Consider the following 21,060-nt stretch of genomic DNA (forward strand, 5'->3'; position numbering starts at 1 on the left):
CACAGATCAAAAGGCGACTGATATTACCTGAGGTCAAAATGCCAGAAGTGCCCTGGTATAATGTAGAGGAGGGAATCCAAAGGCTTAGAGCGATTGGAATATTACAGTGTATTTATCATGGGAGACCTGCTCACAAACCCTAGGAATGTCCAGAGGATACAACTTTTACCAGGACTGTGAGGAATAAATTTGTGAAACTAGCTCTATCATCCATGAAGAGCTCTGTAGTCACCCTTCTCTGTAGGTCAGATATTACTGTGGGAATTGCTGTCACTGTGCTGGAATCCTTAAATACAATGGGGATAATCCAATCCTGAGTTGGCTGAAGCCACTTGGCAGCAGTTAATTGCCAAAGACAAGGTGGGCATGGTTACCATAACGGACAGCAGGTTCAAAGCAGCAGTCAAAATAATATGATTCACAGAGACTTATGGCATTGCCTAGTAGATCATGGGATACTTGGAAGTAAATAGACGAACAGTCTTCTAAATTCTTTTTGATCTGTATAAGCAGAATTCTAGGTCAAATTAACAAAAGTCTAACTTGAATTATAAAACAGAGAGTCACGGCCCCTGAATCAATTCCCAGACTTGAGACAGTTTACAGACCCAGAGCCCCTTGAATGAGGGGAATGCCGGATATTCTTGGGGAAGAACCCTGTTATGCTGCCAAAAATGTATACTGGTAATCTTCCTCCCAGCCTTCCCCACAGGGACCTACAGCCTTTTACCAAGGTAACTGTGCACTGGGGAAAAGGAAATGATCCAGTATTTTGGAAATTATTACATACTGGCTCAGAAGTGACATTAATTTCAGGAAATCCACAATGTCACTCTGGTCCACCAGTCAAAGTAGGGGCTTATGGAGGTCAGGTGACTGATGGAGTTTTAGCTCAGGTCCATCTCATAGTGGGTCCAGTGGGTCCCTAGACCCATTCTGTGGTTATGTCCCCACTTCCAGAATGCATAATTGGAATAGACATACTCAGCAACTGGCAGAATCCCCACATTGGCTCCCTGACTCATGGAGTGAGAGCTATTATGGTAGGAAAGACCAAATGGAAGCCACTAGAATTGCCCCTACCTAGCAAAATAGTAAATCAGAAGCAATACCAGATTCCTGGAGGGATTGCCGATTAATGTCATTCTTAAGGACTTGAAGGATGCCAGGGTGGTGATTCCTACCACATCCCCATTCAACTCTGCTATTTGGCCTGTGCAGAAAACAGATGGGTCTTGGAGGATGACAGTGGATTATTGTAAACTTAACCAGGTGTTGACTCCAATTGCAGCTGCTGTTCCAGATGTGATATCACTGCTTGAGCAAATCAACACATCCCCTGTTACCTGTCATGCAGTTATTAGCTGACAAATGCTTTTTTCTCAATAGCTTTTAGTAAGGATCACCAGAAACAGTTTGCTTTCAGTTGGCAAAGCCAGCAGTATACCTTCACCATCCTACCTCAGGGGTATATCAACTCTCCAGCCCTATGTCATAATAATGTCCACAGGCACCTTGATTGTTTCTCCCTCCCACAAGACATCACCCTAGTCCATTATATTGATGATATCATGTTGACTGGCCTTAGCGAACAAGAAGTAGCAACTACTCTAGATTTATTGGTAAGGCATTTGTGTGCCAGAGGATGGGAACAAAATCCAACAAAAATACAGGAACCTTACACCTCAGTGAAATTTCTAGGTGCCCAGTGGTGTGGGGTATGCCAAGATATCCCTTCTAAGGTGAAGGATACAATGTTGCATCTGACTCCCCCCAACCAAAAAGAGGCACATGCCTAGTTGACCTCTTTGGATTTTGGAGACAACATATTCCTCATTTGGGTGTGCTACTCTAGCCTACATATCTAGTGACCAGAAAAACTTCTAGTTTTGAGTGGGGACCAGAACAAGAGGCGGCTTCTGCGACAGGTCTAGGCTGCTGCACAAGCCACTCTGCCACTTGGACCCTATGATCTAGCTGATCTAATGGTGCTGGAAGTGTCAGAGGCAAACAGAGATGCTGTTTGAAGCCTTTAGAAGGCTCCTATAAGAGAATCACAAAGCAGACCCTTAGAATTTTGGAGTAAAGCCTTATCATCCTCTGCAGATAACTACTCTGCATTTGAGAAACAGCTTTTGGCCTGCTACTGGGCCTTAGTAGAACAGAATGCTTAACCATGGGCCACCAAGTTACCATGTTGGCTTCACATGAAGCACACAAGGGTCAAAGCTGTCAGACACAAGGACTTTCCACAAATCCTTTCTGGATAACTCCATCTCCAAATTTGGCTTGTACTGGAATGGTGGTCGGGTTCCATGTTTGGTTAAATCTTCACGTGGGGCTTTAACTTCTGTGGTTCCACCCTGGGAAGCTCAGAGTTTTCCAGGCCATTAATTTCTGGTTTCTTTGAAACCAAGAGTTCAGTTCTCAGCTTATCTCTGTCTTCTCGCATTTTACTATAAGGTGCAAGGAGAAGCCAAGCTATATCTACAATTTCTAGTTTTGAAATCTCATCAGCCAAGTATCCCAGCTTGTTGCTCTCAAATTCTTCCTTCCATCCAACACCAGGACTCAATTTTGCCAAATTCTCTGCCACTTTGAAACAAGGATCACCTTTCTTCCAGTTGGCAATGACACATTCAACATTTCTGCTCATGGCCCCATCAGAAGTATCTTTAGAGTCCATATTTCCACAGTCTCTTCAAAGCAGTGTAGGCCTTTTCTATCAAGCTCCTCACAATTCTTCCAGAATCTTCCCCTTATCCATTTAAAAAGCCACTCCCACATGTTTGGCATTTGCAAACTGAGCAGCACCAGCACCCCACTCTAGGTACCAAAATCTGTTCTAGTTTGCCAATGCTGCCAGGATGTAAAATACCAGAAATGGATTGGCTTTTATAAAGGGGGTTTATTTGGTTGCAAAGTTACAGTCTTAAGGCCATAAGGTGTCAAAGGTAAGTCATCAACAATCGGGTGCCTTCACTGGAGGATGGCCAATAGTGTCTGGAAAACCTCTGTTAGCTGGGAAGGCACATGGCTGGCGTCTGCTCCAGAGTTCTGGTTTCAAAATGGCTTTCTCCCAGGATGTTCCTCTCTAGGCTACAGTTCCTCAAAAATGTCACTCTTAGTTGCTCTTGGGGCATTTTTCCTCTCTTAGCTTTTCTGGAGCAAGAGTCTGCTTTCAACAGCCGTCTTCAAACTGTCTCTCATCTGCAGCTACTCTCTCAGCTTTTGTGCATTCTCCAAAGTGTCCCTCCTGGCTGTAGCAAGCTTGCTCCTTCTGTCTGAGCTTACATAGTACTCTAGTAAACTAATCAAGGCCCACGCTGAATGGGCGGGGCCTCACCTCAATGGAAATCATCCAATGAAAGATCTCGCCCACAGTTGAATGATCACATCTCCACAGAAACATCCAATCAAAAGACTCTAACCCAATCAACAACATTATGTTTCCTGCCCACACAAGACTACATCAAAGATAATGGCCTTTTTGGGGATGTAATACATCCAAGCCAGCACATGAGGTAAATTCAATTTTGTTCGGTTTCAGAACTATTTGATGTCTTTGCTTGATGTATGTATTTTTCATTTTTCCTTTCTAGTTCCTTTATTTTTATAAAGTTTTATTTATTTTTGTTTCCACTGATTAAGAAAATAAATATTTTTAATGTTTTTAAGAAGCAAAAAAATAAAAGAAAAATAAATAATGACCTAGATCTATATGCATCAACACAGTTAAATCTTAAAAACAATGTTGAATGAAAATAGCAAGTTTCAATAGGATGTGTACAGAATAATACCATTTATATATTCTTAAACATACTTATAAACATATTTTCAAAAAAAGTATAAAACCTCTTCCCTATTCTATCAAACTCCTCCACCACTGGGTATCCGCCATCATCCCAACCCTTCCAAAAAGCTTAACATAAAAAGAAACATGTTATGAATAGGATGCTTTGTCCTCTTTAATTTACCCCTACAATCTTACTATCAAAACTTGAAAGAAATAAATTGAAAAGAAAGTAATGAAAAAGCCTTCAACTGCCTATCTCTAAGATTTAATTTTACTTGGCAATCTTCTTTAAGTAGGTGACAAGAACTTCTATAAGCATTAGTATTAGAATACAGATCTTATTTTTCAAATTATAAAGATGATCTGCAATTTCATGAAATAATAGTAATCCCATACATTTAAAAAGCATTTTATAGTTTGCAAAGTGCTTTCAAAGACATCATAAGTACATCTCAGTCTCCCACTACCCTGGGAGGGAGCAAGGAAAGACTACATTACCATCCCCAGTTGACAGATGAGGAAACTGGGGCTCAATTTTACCCTATCAGCTAGCTGAGTTCTCCAAGGTCACATGGCTGGCTTGTAAGTAGCAGGAGCAGAAAGAACTAGAAGCAAATATTTATAAACAGTAAATGTTTGATGAAGTCAACTATTGGCAGAAACTTAGCAGATCAGAAATGTAAATCCCTATAATCTTTGGAGGTGGTATGCTCTTAGATTAGTGAGGAAATGTCATATAAACCTAAAGAATGGGAGAAAATAGTTGCAAATCATATATTTGATGAGGATTTATCTCCTACAACTCAACAACAAAAAAAGAACAACCCAATTTAAAAATAGGCAAAGGTCTTGAATAGACATTTCTCAAAGAAGATATATGATTGTCCAATAAGCACATGAAAAGATTCTTACCATCACTAGTCATTATAGGGAAATGCAAATCATAACCACAATGAGGTACCATGTCACACACACAAGGATAGCCATTATTTAAAAAGCAGAAATAACAAATGCTGATGAGGATGTGTAGAAAATGGAACCCTAGTATACTGCTGATGGGAATCCAAAATGGTACAGCCACTGTGAAACCAATTAGGCATTTAACTTTAATATTTAAAGTCAAACATCAGAATTTCAGCAATTCTACTCCAAGGCATATATCCAAAAGAACTGAAAACAGGGACTCACACAGTATCTGTACACATATTCATAGCAGAGTTATTCACAGTAGTTATTAGGTAGAAACAACCCAAGTTTCTATCAACAGATGAATGGATAAACAAACTATGGAATATACATAAAGTAGAATATTATTCAGCCACAAAAAGGAATTAAATTCTGAAACACGCTAAAACATAAATGAACCTTGAAAACATAATGCTGAGTAAAAGAAGCTAAACCCAAAAGGACAAATTTGTTATGATTCCACTTAAATGAAATATCCATAATAAGTAAATTCATAGAGACAGAGAGTAGAGTAAGGTTACCAGGAGCTGGGGAGAGGGGATAATGGAAATTTATTGGTTACTGGGTACAGCATTTCTGTTCAGGGTGATGAAAATATTTTGGTAATGGAGGTGAGGATGGTTAGCCAACATTATGAATGTAACTAATGCCATTGAATTGTACACTTAAAAATGGCTAAAATGGGAAATTTTACATTATATGTTGCCACAATAAAATTTTTAAAAAACTGTACACAAGTGTTCGCTTCGGCAGCACATATACTAAAATTGGAACGATACAGAGAAGATTAGCATGGCCCCTGCACAAGGATGACACGCAAATTCGTGAAGCATTCCATATTTTTAAACAGCATGGTACTGGCATAAAGATAGACATATTGGCCAATGGAATCAAATTGAGAGAAATAGCCCTTCACATACGTGGCCAACTGGTATTTGACAACGCTGCCAAGACCACTCCAGTGAAACTGAATATTCTCTTCAACAAATGTTCCAGGTCATCTGGATATCCACATGTGAAAGAATGAAAGGGAACCCCTGTCACTAGAACAAAAGTTAGAAAGATGAAACATGGGGCGGTATAACACAGTGAACTCTTGTTGTGGACAATGGACTGTGGTTAATAGTACAAGAATAAGAATATTCTTTCATGAATTATGACAAATGTACTCCACTATTACAAGTTGTTAATTATAGGGTGGTATATGGTAAAAATACACCTAATGTAAACTATAGACTATAGTTAAAAGTAATATTTTAATAATCTTTCATCAGTTGTAACATAGGTACCACACTAATGCAAAGTGTCCACAATAGGAGGATGATGGGAACGCTGTATTTTTTACATGACTTTTCTGTAAACCTATAATGTCTTTTATTAAAAAAATAACAATATTTTTTAAAAAAGAAAACAAAAAAACAAAAAAAAAACTGTGCACAAATGTTTATAACATCTATATTCATAATCACCAATAACTAGAAACAACCCAGATGTCTTCAGTGGATGACAAGATATTTGTACACCAGTGCTCACAGCAGCATTATTCACAATAACTAAAAGGTGGGAAGCAACAAAAGTGTCCATCAACAGATGAATGGATAAACAAAGTATGGTATATAAATACAACAGAATATTATTCAGCTGTAAAAAGGAATCAAGTTCTGATACATGTGACAACATGAATGAATCCTGAGGATGTCAAGTTGAGTGAAATAAAACAGACAAAAGGACAAATATTGTATGATTTTACTTACATGAAACACCTAGAATATGCATATCCATAGAGACAGAAGTAGAGTGCAGGTCACCAGGGGGAGAGGTAGGGGGGAGAATGGGGAGTTAATGCTTAGTGGTTACAGAGTTTCTGTATGGGGTGACAAAAAGGTTTCAGTAATGATTGGTGGTGATGGTGACACAATATTGTGAATGTAATTAATACCAATGAACTATAAACTTGAAAGTGGTTAAAATGGGAAGTTTTATGTTACATATATGTTAACACAATAAAAATTAAAACACAAATTTTGGTTGACAATATGGAGGTGTAAGATGCTCTAGGGTACTGTTCCCAGATGGAATCATTGAACAATTAGCAAAAACTTGCAGAGCTACCTTCCTCAAAACTTGAAAATAGTTAACAGGCTGTGGTAACAGAGCAAGGGACAAATTTTTTTTAAATGCAGCTTTAAAAACAGTTGGAAAAGCTTGTGGAACCCTTGCTGGCCCTTCCCCACTACCATCCTGGGGGTCCCTGGCCCTGGTGTGGAGGGAGCAGAGTAAACCTTATGCACATTCTGGGTTGACTGTACGTCCATGCCAATCTATCGGACAGCAGCATGAAAGATGGAACTAGGAAAATCCTCTCCATCTCACCTGCCCAGAACTTGCCCTTAGGGCAGAAGCAGCTTGTGGACAGCTAAAGCAGTGAAAGAAACAATTAAGTCAAAGTGGGATGGGCCAAGACACATAGTAGTCAAACATTGAATGCCAAGGAAAAGGAGAAAGTCCTGAAAGTTGCAAGAGAAAAGCAACATGTTATGTACAAAAGAGTCCCAATAAGATTAAATGCTGATTTCTTATCAGAAATCATGTAGGCAAAAAAATAGTATGATAAAATATTTAAAGTGCTGAAAAAAAAAACAATTGCCAACCAATAATTTTGTATCCAGTGAGACTTTCTTTCAAAACCAAAAGCTGAGGGAGTTCATCACAACTAGACCTACCCTACAAGAAATTCTAAAGGAAGTTCTTCAGACTGAAAGAAAAGGACACCAGAGAGGGGATCAAAGCATCATAAAGAAATAAAAACCTCCAATAAAGGTAACCATATGGGTAAATATACATGCCAGTACTATCGTCTATTTTTTTCGTCTATACTATTTTTTGGTATGTAACACCAGTTTTTACTTCTTACAGGTTCTAAAATGCAAATGCATAAACATTAATGATAAATGTACAGTTTTTGGACATATAATGTATAAAGATATAATTTGTAACAAATACAACAAAAAGATGTGAGGATGGAGGGTTAGAACGACAATGTATTTGTATGACATTGAAATTAAGTTTGCATCAAATCAAACATGAGTGCCATAGATTTAAGATGTTTAAATTTAAATTTAGCCCCATGGTAACCACAAAGAAAATATATGAAAAAATGTAAAGAAAGACATGAGAAGAGATTCAAAATGGTACACTACCAAAAATCGAATAAATATGAAAGTAGGCATTAATAGAAGATTCAGGGTCAAAAAAGGTATAAAATTTACAAAGATTAAATAGCAAAATGGAGAAGAAAGCCCTGAAATATCAGTAGTTACTTTATATGTAAATGGATTAAACTCTTCAGTCAAAAGGCAGCGACTGGCAGAATGGATTTAAAAAAGCATGACCCAACCATCTGCTGTATACAACTGACTCACCTTAAATTCAAAGAAACCAACAGGCTGAAAGTGAAAGGATAGAAAAAATATATATACCAGGCAAACAGTAACCAAAAGAAAGCTAGAATAGCTATACTTATATCAGATAAAATAGATTTTACATCAATAACTTTTACAAGGGACAAAGAAGGCACTATGTACTGACAAAGGGGTCAATTCAACAAGAAGACATAACAATTATAAATATATATGCACTAATGGCAGAGCAGCAAAATACATGAAGCAAATATTGACAGAAATGAAGGGAGAAAGAGTTTTATATTAATACGAGGAGATGTCAATATATCATATTCAGTAATGGGTAGAACATCTAGACAGAAGATCAGTAAGGATACAGAAGACTTGAATGATACTCTAAACCAAATAGACCTAACAGACACAACAGCAGCAGAATACCCATTCTTCTCTAGTGCACTTGGATCATTCTCCAGGATAGACCAAATATTAGGTCACAAAACAAGTCTCAATTAGTTGAAAATATTGAAACAATACAGTGTTTCTTTGCTGACCATATTGGAATGAAGCCAGAAATCAACAACAAAGTGAGAACTGGAAATTTTACAAATATGTGGAAACTAACACACTCTTAAACACCCAGCGGGTCAAAGAAGAAATCCCAAGGGAAATTAGGATATATCCTGGGGCAAATAAAATGAAAACACAACTAACCAAAACTTCTAGAATGTAGCAGAGGCACTGCTGAGAGGGAAATGTATGGTTCTAAATGCTTACAATTAAAAAAGATCCCAAATCAAAGATCTAACTTCACAACTGGAGAATCTAGCAAACCAAAGCAAGCAGAAGAAAGGAAATAACAAACAAATAGAACAGAGATATATGAAACAGAGAATTAAAAAACAATAAAGAGAATCAAAAGCCAAATTTGGTTCTTTGAAAAGATCATTAAAATCGACAAACCTTGAACTGGATTGACAAAGAAAAAAATGGAGAACACAAATAAATAAAATGAGGAAAGAAAGGGGGGATATTACTACTGACCCCCCAGTAATAAAAAGGGTTATATAAGAGGATACTATGAGCAAGTGTACACTAATAAATTAGATATCCTAGATGAAATGGACAAATTCCTAGAAATACACAGACTATCAACAATAACTCAAGAAGAAATAGAAAATCTCAACAACACAACAAAAAACAATACAAAGTAAAGAGACTGAATCAGTAATCAACCCCCTTCCAACAAAGAAAAGCCCAGAGCCAGACGGTTTCACTGGTGAATTTTACCAAACATTCTAAAAATTAATACCAATCCTGCTCATACTCTTCCAAAAAAACTGAAGAGAAGGGAACAATCCCTAACTCATTCTATGAGGCCAACATCACTCCAGTACCAAGCCAGATGAAGATAACACAAAACAATAAAATAAAACACCAATATCCCTTGTGAATATAGATTTTAAAAATCCTCAACAGAATGCAGGGGTATTCGCCTACCCCACCTCCATGGTTGCTAACATGACCACAGACATAGGGGACTGGTGGTTTGATGGGTTGAGCCCTCTACCACAGGTTTTACCCTTGGGAAGACGGTTGCTGCAAAGGAAAGGCTAGGCCTCCCTATGGTTGTGCCTAAGAGCCTCCTCCCGAATGCCTCTTTGTTGCTCAGATGTGGCCCTCTCTCTCTAGCTAAGCCAACTTGAAAGGTGAAATCACTGCCCTCCCCCCTACGTGGGATCAGACACCCAGGGGAGTGAATCTCCCTGGCAACGTGGAATACGACTCCCGGGGAGGAATGTAGACCTGGCATCATGGGACGGAGAACATCTTCTTGACCAAAAGGGGGATGTGAAAGGAAATGAAATAAGCTTCAGTGGCAGAGAGATCCCAAAACGAGCCGAGAGGTCACTCTGGTGGGCACTCTTATGCACACTTTAGACAACCCTTTTTAGGTTCTAAAGAATTGGGGTAGCTGGTGGTGGATACCTGAAACTATCAAACTGCAACCCAGAACCCATGAATCTCGAAGACAGTTGTATAAAAATGTAGCTTATGAGGGGTGACAATGGGATTGGGAAAGCCATAAGGACCACACTCCACTTTGTCTAGTTTATGGATGGATGAGTAGAAAAATAGGGGAAGGAAACAAACAGACAAAGGTACCCAGTGTTCTTTTTTACTTCAATTGCTCTTTTTCACTCTAATTATTATTCTTGTTATTTTTGTGTGTGTGCTAATGAAGGTGCCAGGGATTGATTTGGGTGATGAATGTACCACTATGTAATGGTACTGTAAACAATCGAAAGTACGATTTGTTTTGTATGACTGCGTGGTATGTGAATATATCTCAATAAAATGAAGATTAAAAAAAAAAATCCTCAACAAAATACTAGCAAACCAAACTCAAGAGCATATTAAAAGAATTTTATACCATGATCAAGTGGAATTTATTCTAGTTATGCAAGGGTAGTTCCACATAAGAAAATCAAAGGATGTAATACAAATCAAAAAAGACCTAAATAAATGAGGACATTTCTGTGTTCATGGATTGGAAGACTTAATATTGTTAAGACATCAGTTCTACTCAGAGTGATTTAAAGATTCAATTTAATCCCAATCAAAACTCCAACAGCCTTCTCTGCAGAAACGGAAAAGCCAATCATCAAATTTATATGGAAGGGAGGATTGTGGGGAGATGGTGGAGTAGGAAGCCCCAGAAATCACTCACTCCACAATATCAACTACTAAATGGCAGTAACTGAATCAACTCTTTTGAAACTGTGGAGCATAGAACACTGGACAACATCCCAGGAAGAGCAGGAGAAAGAGACCGGAAAACTGTTGCAAATACTGGTGAACTTTACTTTCTGTGCAGTGGCTACCATTGCCCATCCCCCACCCTCACAGCAGGCAGCAGTGAGGTCCTCAACCACAGCTCCTGGTGCAGCTTGCTGGTGCCAGGGTTGATATAAAGACCTAATCCTCCAAGATCCAGAGGTATGACGTCCAATTGCTGATCACTGCTTTTGATCAGCTTCTTCAGATCGCTGGGTCCAGCGGTGAGGACTGCCATTGTTCCAACCCACAGGCAGGGAGGGGAGGAAGCAGCAGGAGTCTTAAAGACAGTACCCTTCCTCAAAACTAGGGAAAAATGTTAAACGGCTGTTTTTACTGAGCAACTGCTGAATCAAAGAAACACATCTTCAAAAAGCCTTAAGAGAAACTGAAGAGCTGGCCCCTCCATCACCTCCTTCCAGGGCAGTGTGGAGCTGATTGGCATTCCCATTGTGGGTCCCTGGCCTCATTCCAGCTGGGAAAGACCAGCCTAGGAAACACCTCTCTGGCTCACCCCATCCCAGAATTTCCCCTACAGGCAAAAGCAGCTTGGGACAGTTAAGCGGTGGAAGAAACAACTGACTTGGGCAGCCTGGGCAAAGGCTTATCTGCTTTAAGTTCTGCATTTGAGCACCAAGGAGAGGGAGAAGGTCTGTTTCATAGGGAAAAGAAGGGTCATTCAAATTCATGTAAACAGGGGAACTCGTAAGGCCCCTAGTAAGCACAAACCCAGACAAGACACAGGCCCAGAAAACACACGACCTTGCACTTTGCATTCGTCTTGTGCTGACCTTCTTGAAAGGAGGGCTAAACTCTGAAGAAGGACACTGGCTAATACAAAGTCAATCTGCAGACTGAGAAAGGTGTTTCTTGCATTGGTTTGTTTGGTTTTGTTAGCTCCTGGCATTCAAGAATATCTCTGTCATATCACTAACTGGATACAAACTCAAGAAACAGACAGATAAGGAAATAAATCCCAGAGGTAACAATTTAAAGTATTAAAATGTACAGCATGCAAAAAAAGATTACAAGACAAAGAAACAGGAAATGATGGCCATTCAAAGCCAGAGCATAAAAATCCAGAAAACATCAACAAATACCAGATAGTGGACATACCAGACAAAGACTTTCAAAAAATGATCCTCAGTATATCAAGGAGAGTGACTTCTGGGAAGACAGTGGAGTAAGTTAGGCAGACCAGGCTTCTTCTCTATGAAAGTAACTACAGAGGGGCCAGAGGATAGCTGGGACTGTGGTTTCAGGGTGTGATCAGTCATAGAGGATCCCCCATAGTACATGGAAAAACTGGAAGAGAGCCAACGGCTTGAGCAACAAGGAGAGTTTGTTCCTGTCTGGACCCACACCCCCCCTGCCCCGAGGCCTGCAGCAGTGAGACCCTCGCTGGGCAACGGAGTGAGCAGCAGCTCTGCACTCCCATGTACTACCTTGACAGTTTGCTGGGGAGATGATCATCCACATCCAGACAGCAGGGAGCTCCCATGAGGGAACCCAGAGGGCAGCATCTGCTCTCCCTCAACAGAAGTCCAGGGGATGCACTGGCGAGAAGCAGGAAGGGAGAAGCACCATACTGATGATGAGGAGCCCCTCACACACACCAGTGACTCGCAGGCGGACGGCAGACAGGGAGCAGGCAGGCAGGGCCCACATTCCATCTGGGGGTGCCCCTGAGCAGACTCCCTGCCTACCTGCTCAGGGCCCATGTCACAGCCCCAGGACAGGCAGTCTCTAGAACACACAGAGATTCAGTGCACTGATTGGTTCCCAACCTGGTTAGGACTCTGCCCACTGCACAGCAGAACTTCAGGGAAGACCTACTTGAGAACTACCACCTGCTGGCAGGATTGGGAAACTGCACTCCAGAAAGCTGTAGCTTTTACCAAATTATATTTAAATACTCAAATAATCCTGCATTTCCCCAAATAACTTATGAAGACAAGCAAATGCCGTGAAGCCAACAGAAAATCACAAAACACTTGAAAAGTCTAGAAGATATGGACAAACCAAATGAACAAATTAAAAAGCCGGAAGAGAAACAAATTTGGAGCAATTGATTAAAGATATAAAAAACAAATCTCCAAAACAACTTCAGTGAGACAACTAAAGACATAAAGGTAATCAAGAAGACTCTACAAGAGCATAAAGAAAAATTTGAAAGAGTAAAATAAAAACAGAACAGACCTTATGGAAATAAAAGATACTGTGGATCAAATTAAAAATATACTAGAGATCTAAGATGGCAGCATAGAGAGGAGCGGAAGCTAGTTAGTCCCCCTGGAACAATTAATAAACAACCAGGAACAACTAGTAAATAATCCAGAATAACTGCAGAGGGACAAACGTGACCGTCCACTCATCATACACCAAACTGAATTGAGAGGAATGCCCGAGGTTGCAGATAAAGTCTGTAAGTAAAAACTGCAGATCCAAGCCGGGAGCCCCCTACCCCTATGGCCCAAACTGCAAAGCCTTGTGGAGCTAGAGAGCAGCTCTCTCTGAGCAAGCAAATATAGATCAGCTGAGCTCCAACTGGGGTTTTAATTAACAAGCAGCCCCTGAGCCTGGGGGAAAACAGCCAAGGGACACACCTCCTTACACCAGTCTGGTGTTACAGGCTAACAGGCGCCACCTGCTGGGCAGAAAAGCACAGTGACCTGAGGCCTCAGAAGATGTACCAATTTTCTAAGACACACCCTCAGGGAAACCAGATACTGAATAGTTCTTCCTTCTGGGACTGGAGCCTGTTTTGGTCTGGGAAAACCTGACTGGGGTAACCAAGGAAACCAGATGCCTAGACAATAGAAAACTACAACCTACACTACAAAAAACGAAGTTATGGCCCAGTCAAAGGAACAAACTTACACTTCAACTGAGATACAGGAATTTAAACAACTAATACTAAGTCAATTCAAAAAGTTTAGGGAAGATATGGCAAAAGAGATGAACCGTATAATGAAAACACTGGGTGTACATAGGTGGAAATTGAAAGTTCGAAAAACCAACTGGCAGAATCTATGGAAATGAAACGCACAACACAAGAGATGAAAGACACAATGGAAACATGCAACAGCAGATCTCAAGAGGCAAAAGAAAACACTCAGGAACTGGAGAACAAGAAACCTGAAAGCCTACATACAAGAGAACAGATAGAGAAAAGAATGGAAAAATACAAGCAATGTCTCCAGGAACTTAAGGACAAAACGAACATTAGGAATGTACGTCTCATTGGTGTACCAGAAGGAAGAGAAGGGAAAGGGGGCAGAAGCAATAATAGAGGAAATGATCAATGAAAATTTCCCATCTCTTATGAAAGATATAAAATTTCGGATCCAAGATGTGTAGCATACCCCAAACAGAATAGATCTGAATAAGCCTATGCCAAGACACTTAATAATCAGATTATCAAATGTCAAAGATAAAGAGAGAACCCTGAAAGCAGCAAGAGAAAAGCGATCCATCACATACAAAGGAAGCTTGATAAGACTATATGCAGATTTCTCAACAGAAATCATGGAGGCAAGAAGGAAGTGAGATGATATATTTAAGACACTGAAAGAGAAAAACCCCAAACAAGAATCCTATATCCAGCAAAACTGTCCTTCAAATATGAGAGAGAGCTTAAAATATTCTCAAACAGACAATGACAGAGTTTGAATAAGATACCTGCTCTACAGGAAACACTAAAGGAAGCACTGCAGACAGAAAGGAAAAGACAGGAGTGAGAGGTTTGGAAAACAATTTTGGGAGATAGTAGCACAGCAATGTAACTACACTGAACAAAGATGACTGTGAGTATGGTACAAATATGTTTTTACATGAGGTAGAACAAATGAATGTCAACCTTGCAAGGTGTTAAAAATAGGGTAGGACTGGGGGGAAAATACAATCAACGCAAACTACAGACTATAACTAATGGAAACATTGTATTATGTTCCCTTTAATATAACAAAGGCAATATACCAAAGCTAAATGCATATGGGGGGGGCAAATAGGGGAAGGATATGGGACTCCTGGCATTGGTGATGTTGTCTGACTCTTTATTCTACTTTAGGTTAATGCTATCTTTCCTTTTGTTGCTTTCTAGCTGTCATGTTTTTTTTCTTGTTGTTTCTCTCTCTCTCTCTCTATCTCTCTCTCACTCTCTCGCTCTCTTTTCTTTTTCCTTTGTCTCTCTGCCTTCTTTGAGTCTTCCTCCTTCTTTCTGGAAGAAATGGAGATGTCTCTATATAGATAGTGGCGATAGTGCTCAATACATAAATATGTGACTATACAGGGTACCAATGATTGTTTACTTAGGACGGAATGTATGGCATGTGAACAAAACTGTCTTAAAAGAAAGGGGTTGATGAAGGAAACTTGAGGGAACTATATTGACTGAAATAAGACAGACACATAAAGGCAAATATTGCAGGGTCTCACTGATATGAACTAATTATAAACTCATAGACATGAAATTTAAATTACCAGGATATAGAATGAGGCTAAATAATGGGGAACAGTTGCTTAGTATGAGCAAAATGTTCAACTAGGGTGAACTTAAATGTTTGGAAATGGACAGGGGTGATGGTAGCATGTTGTGAGAATAACTAACAGTATTGAAACGTGTGTGAAGGTGGTGGAAAGGGTAAGCTCAGAGCCACGCATGTCACCAGAAGGAAAGTTGGAGGTTAAAAGATGGGAATGTATAAAACAGTGAATCCTGTGGTGGACAATGTCCGTGATTAACTATACAAATATTAGAAATCTCTCTCACAAACTAGAACAAATGTATGACACTATAACTAGAAGTTAACAATAGAAGGGCATATAGGAAAAAATAAATACCTATTGCAAACTATATACCACAGTTAGTAGTATTTTACTATTCTTTCATCAACAGTAACAAATGTACTATACCAAAACTATGAATCAACCATGGGGGGGGGGGGTCGGGGTATGGGAGAATTTGAGTTTCCTTTTTTTGTCTTTATTTCTTTTCTGGAGTAATAAAAATGTTCTAAAAATTGAAAAAAAAATTAATTGTGGTGATGTATGCACAGCTGTATGCTGGTGGCGTGGGCAACTGATTGTACACTTTGGATCTTTGGAGAGCTGTATGGTGTGTGAACAAACTCAACAAAAAAAATATACATATATATATATATAATATACTAGAGACATACAACAGCAGATTTGAAGATGCAGAAAAAAGGATAAGCGAGTGAACTTTACAGCAGAGTAACTGAATGCGAGCACACTAAAGAACAAATAGAAAAAAATCGAAAAATTTGAAATGGAGCTCAGAGAAATTATGGACAACATGAAGTGAACAAATACAAGAATCACTGGTATCCCAAAAGGAGAAGAGAAGGGTAAAGAGCTAGGAAGAGTGTTCCAAGACAGCTGAGCAAAACTTCCCAAACTTTCTATATGACATAAAACTATGGAAATCAAAGATGCCCAATAAACTCCAAACAGAATAAATCCAAATAAACCTACTCCAAGACATATACTGATTAGACTGTCAAATGCTGAACAGAAGGAGAAAGTTCTGAAAGCAGCAAGAGAGAAGCAATTCACCGCATACAAGGGAAATAACGAAAGACTAAGTAATGACTACCCAGCAGGCATCATGGAAGCAAGAAAGCAGTGGTATGACGTATTTAAGATTCTGAAACAGAAAAATTGCCAGCCAAGAATTCTTTATCCAGGAAAGCTCTCCTTCAAAATTGACGGAGAGTTTAAAATTTTCACAGACAAACAAATGCTGAGAGGACTTGTTAACAAGAGACCTGCCCTGCAAGAAATACTAAAGGGAATTCTACCAGCTGAGAAAAAAAGAAAGGAGAGAAAGGTCTGGAGAACAGCACAGAACTGAAGAGTATTAGGAAGAGTAACTTATAGGAAAAAAGAGAGAGGGGGAAAAAACAGATCTAACAATTAAAAACCAAAGGATAAGATGGCTGGTTCAAGAACTCCCTTCACAGTAATAACTTTGAATGTGAATGGATTAAACTCTCCAATTAAAAGATAAAGACTAGAGAGATTCTGAAGATGGCGGCTAGGTGAGACAGGGCAAAAAAACACCTCCGTGAAAAATACTAGATAATAGCCAGAAAGTGAACCAGAACACCAGTTCCAGCAATGCACCAGCCGGACAAGGTCTGCTGAATCCACAGGGACCGTGCATTTGGTGAAACTGGGAGTCTGCATTCTGAAACGAGTGAGTGAGCCAGCTGAAAGTCCGGCGGCCACACTGCAGTGTGGGGAAAACATGGGTTGGTGTTTGGAGATGGACTAGTTCTTTAAAAAAAAAAAAACCTGGGAGCAGCCGCGGATACTGTGGAGAGAATTCTGCACTGAAGCACGGCAGGAGCAGGCTATGCCGATGCCTCGGTGTCTGGCGTGGAGGATAGCCTTTCCCACAATGGCTGCTGATTGTCTCAGGGCCAGAGGAGCACAGAGGAACCAAAAGGAGAAAGAAACCGTGACCCTTGCAGCCATCTACCGGTGGGCTGGGGATGCTCCTGCCCGGGGCTGGAGCCATAGCCCAGAGCCACGCCAAGGGTCCCAGTGTGACAGGGAGTGTTCCCCGCAGCACCGCAGCACGCCACAATATCGGCCATGGACAGTGGCCTTTAGTGCACCCACAGCTAATTGTCCCGGAGCTGGGAATGTGGAGCTGTGTGAAAAGGGGGAAATTAACACACCCCAATCAGCCATCTTTACAGCAGGCTGGGAATGCCCCGGCACGGCCCAGTGGCCCAGGGCTTCCCCAGAGGCCCAGCGTGCACTTGTGATGTGGCACAGCCTTCCCACAGCAGAGGTCCTGGAAGAGCATGGCTGAGAAGGGGGACCCACTCGGAAATCCCAGGGACCCTATGCCAATACCAAGGACTTGCGGGTCAGAGGCAGAGACAATCTGTGGCAAGACTGAAATGAAGGCTTAGACTCGCAACAGCCTTAAATCTCCGGGAACACCTTGGAGGTTTGATTATTAAAGCTGCCCTGCCTCCCTAACCACTCAAACACACGCTCCACATTCAGGGCAGACAGCACCAACAACACACCAAACTTAGTGCACCAATTGAACCCAACAAGAATCAGATCCCCACATACCACAAAGACAAAGTTGGGGAGAACTGACTTCAGGGGAATAGATGAGAGGCGGACACCATCTGCTGGTTAGTTAGAGAAAGTGTACACTACCAAGCTGTAGATCTGACAAATTAGAGATTGGTATTTTTCATATCCTAAAAGAACCATATCAAGTAAAGCAAATGCCAAGAGGCCAAAAACAACAGAAAATTTTAAAGCATATGATAAAACCAGATGATATGGAGAACCCAAACCCAAACACCCAAATCAAAAGATCAGAAGAGACACAGTACTTGGCGCAATTAATCAAAGAACTAAAGACAAACAACAAGATCATGGCACAGGATATAAAGGACATGAAGAAGACCCTAGAAGAGCATAAAAAAGAAATTGCAAGAGTAAATAAAAAAATAGATGATCTTATGGAAATAAAAGAAACTGCTGGCCAAATTAAAAAGATTCTGGATACTCATAGTACAAGATTCGTGGAAGCTGAACAACGACTCAGTGCCCTCAAGGACCACAGAATGGTGAAAAAACAAAAGAAAGAATGGGGAAAAAATTGAAAAAATCAAAATGGATCTCAGGGATATGATACATAAAATAAAACATCCAAATTTAGGACTCATTGGTGATCCAGAGGGGAAGAGAAGGGTAAAGGTCTAGAAAGAGTATTCAAAGAAATTGTTGGGGAAAACTTCCCAAACCTTCTACACAATATAAATACACAAAGCATAAATGCTCAGCAAACTCCAAATAGAATAAATCCAAATAAACCCACCCCAAGACATATTCTGATCAGACTGTCAAATACTGAAGAGAAGGAGCAAGTTCTGAAAGCAGCAAGAGAAAAGCAATTCACCACATACAAAGGAAACAACATAAGACTAAGTAGTGACTACTCAGCGACCACCATGGAGGTCAGAAGGCAGTGGCATGACATATTTAAAATTCTGAGAAAGAAAAATTTCCAACCAAGAATACTTTATCCAGCAAAACTCTCCTTCAAATTTCAGGGAGAGCTTAAATTTTTCACAGACAAACAAATGCTGAGAGATTTTGCTAATAAAAGACCTGCCCTACTTCAGATACTAAAGGGAGCCCTACCGACAGAGAAACAAAGAAAGGAGAGAGAGATATAGAGAAATTTAACAGACTTATATAGAATATTACATCCCAAAGCACCAGGACACACATTCTTCTCTAGTGATCACAGATCTTTCTCCAGAATAGACTATATGCCGGGACATAAAACAAGCCTCAATAAATTTTTAAAAAATTGAATTTATTCAAAGCACATTCTCTGACCACAATGGAATACAAATAGAGGTCAATAACCACCAGAGACTTAGAAAATTCACAAACACCTGGAGGGTAAAAATGAGGGGGAGATGAAAACATTCCCAGATAATCAAAAGCTGAGGGACTTCATCACCAGTAGATCAGTCTTATAAGAAACGCTAAAGGGAATTGTGCAGGCTGAAAGGAAGGGACACTAAACAATTGACTGAAACCACATGAACAAATAAAGATTTCCAGGAAAGATCACATGGTAAATATAAATACCAATACTACTGTATTGTTGATTTGTAACTCCACTATTTTCTTCCTACAGAATCTAAAATACATAAACTGTAATGATAAATCAGTGGTTTTGGACTCAAGGTAAAATATGTAATTTTTGACAAGAACTACATAAAGTTGCGGGAATGGAGGAGTATAGGAACACAGTTTACGTGTCCTATTGAAGTTAAGTTGGTATCAAAGAAAAACAAGATTGTTATAGATTTAAGAGGTTAAATTTAAGCCCCACAGTCAACACAAAGAAAGTATCAGAGAATATGACCATAGAGATGAAAAGTAGAGTATGGGTTACAAGAAGTGGGGGAAGGGGCATGGGGAGTTAATAAATGAGTGTAGGGTTTCTGTTTGGGGTGAAGGAAAATTTCTAGTAATGGATGGTGGGAAGGTGATGGCATTGCAACATTCTAAATGTGATTAATCCTACTAATGGAATGCTAGGGAGGGGGTGAAATGGTAAGATTTAGGCTGTATATATGTTTCCACAATTGAGGAAAAAAAAAAAAAAGACAGTCTAAATAGATAATGACAATTAAATGCCAAGGATGATCCTGGATGGGATCTGAGGATGGAGGAGAGGAGGCTCAAAGGCACACATCGGGACATAAGGAAAAAAAAAAGGAAATATAGAATGTAAGCTTTGTATCAATGTTGAATTTCTTGAACTTCTTAGCTGCACTTAATGGGATTGCATACAAGAATGTTCTTGTTCATGGGAAATGTATATGTGAATCATATTGTTTGTTCAAGGATGTGTGCAGCTTTCTCTCATATGTTCAGAAGACAAAGCAATAGATGATGGATGATAGACAGGGAGGGAGGGAGGGAAAGAAAGAAATGGTGGTGTGACAGGATGTTAAAGTTGGTGGATCAGGGTATCGGGGGAGGGGGTCAGGGTATGCTGGAGTTCTGTATATGGTGTTTGAATTGTCTTTGCAACTGTTCCTGTAAGTTTGAATTTATTTCAAAATAAAATTAAAAAAAAAAAAACTGTATTAGAGCAGTTAGAGAGCTACGGAAAAATCATGCAGAAAGTACAGAGTTCCCACAAACCCCATAAACACACAGTTTTCCCTATTTGTAATAATATCTTAAGCTTGAAAAATTAAATATTCTATTTAAATCCTAGGTCTACTTTCAGTAATCTAAATAAATAATATTATTTTATGACAAAAAAAAGATAAAGAATGGTAGAGTGAATTAAAAACTATGACCCATCAATACACTGTTTATAAGAGACTCATCTTAGACCCTGTGACACAAAGGGACTGAAAGGAAAGGATGGTGTATTAGTTAGGGTTCTCTAGGGAAACAAAATCAACAAGAGATATCTATAAATATAAGATTTTATAAAAGTGTCTCACGCAACTTTGGGTATGTACAAGT

General features: G+C 39.6%; 1 protein-coding gene and 1 non-coding gene across 2 annotated transcripts in view; one reads left to right on the forward strand and one right to left on the reverse strand.

The window, feature by feature from the left end:
* Positions 1-21,060, reverse strand: part of ABL1 (ABL proto-oncogene 1, non-receptor tyrosine kinase) — a 247,412-nt gene that overhangs the window by 169,313 nt on the left and 57,039 nt on the right. The gene's annotated exons all lie outside the window — the stretch shown is intronic.
* Positions 5,500-5,606, forward strand: LOC119505826. Its single transcript, XR_005210862.1, has one exon. It is a non-coding gene; the product is annotated as a U6 spliceosomal RNA (small nuclear RNA).

This window comes from Choloepus didactylus, chromosome 10 (genome assembly GCF_015220235.1).
Source record: "Choloepus didactylus isolate mChoDid1 chromosome 10, mChoDid1.pri, whole genome shotgun sequence".
NCBI lineage: Eukaryota > Metazoa > Chordata > Mammalia > Pilosa > Megalonychidae > Choloepus > Choloepus didactylus.